This window comes from Nematolebias whitei, chromosome 15 (assembly GCF_014905685.2).
Source record: "Nematolebias whitei isolate Nwh7 chromosome 15, NemWhi1, whole genome shotgun sequence".
Classification (NCBI taxonomy): domain Eukaryota; kingdom Metazoa; phylum Chordata; class Actinopteri; order Cyprinodontiformes; family Rivulidae; genus Nematolebias; species Nematolebias whitei.
This window is the reverse complement of record NC_056512.1, coordinates 22,139,570-22,140,117: the sequence shown is the minus strand read 5'-3', so window position 1 is coordinate 22,140,117 and position 548 is coordinate 22,139,570. Positions and strand designations below refer to the sequence as shown.

General features: G+C 49.3%; 1 protein-coding gene across 1 annotated transcript in view; it reads right to left on the bottom strand.

Moving 5' to 3' along the window:
* LOC119421100 (MICAL-like protein 1) overlaps positions 1-548 on the bottom strand; it is a 17,240-nt gene that overhangs the window by 6,744 nt on the left and 9,948 nt on the right. The window lies entirely within an intron of this gene.

Sequence of the window (548 nt, the reverse complement as noted above, 5' to 3'; positions counted from 1 at the left end):
AGGGTGGGGGCAAGTGTGGGTGTTTCACCTACCCCACCCACAATTTTTGATGTTGTCGGGGCCGGGGCGTGAACCGGCGATCTTCAGATCACAAGCCCACCTCTCTAACCTCTGCGCCACCACTCCCCTGGGGTTTGACCCTTGCCCTTTCACCTTACCTTGAATCTAACCAATCCTACCCAGCCTGACCCTCACCCCCACCTTGCCCGACCAGGCCTACAGAGCCCTAGGAGATTACAGAGCCCAGCATATCTCTCGGATGAGACCTGTGGTTTTCTTTTTCTTTTTCTTAAAACTTCCAAGGTGTAGAATAATAGGTGCCTGCCATGCATTTGCATGGCAGTCCCCAATAAATAAATTTTTTTTTTGAGAAAGTGGAACCCCACTCTTTCCTGTGGCGTCCCACAGGGCTCGATTCTTGGACCCCTTCTATTTTCACTCTATCTGCTGCCTTTGGGATCTATCCTGAGGAAACATGGCATTTCATTCCAGTATTATGCGGATAATTGTCAGATTTATTTGCCCTTAAAACAGTTCCTCCTCCATTC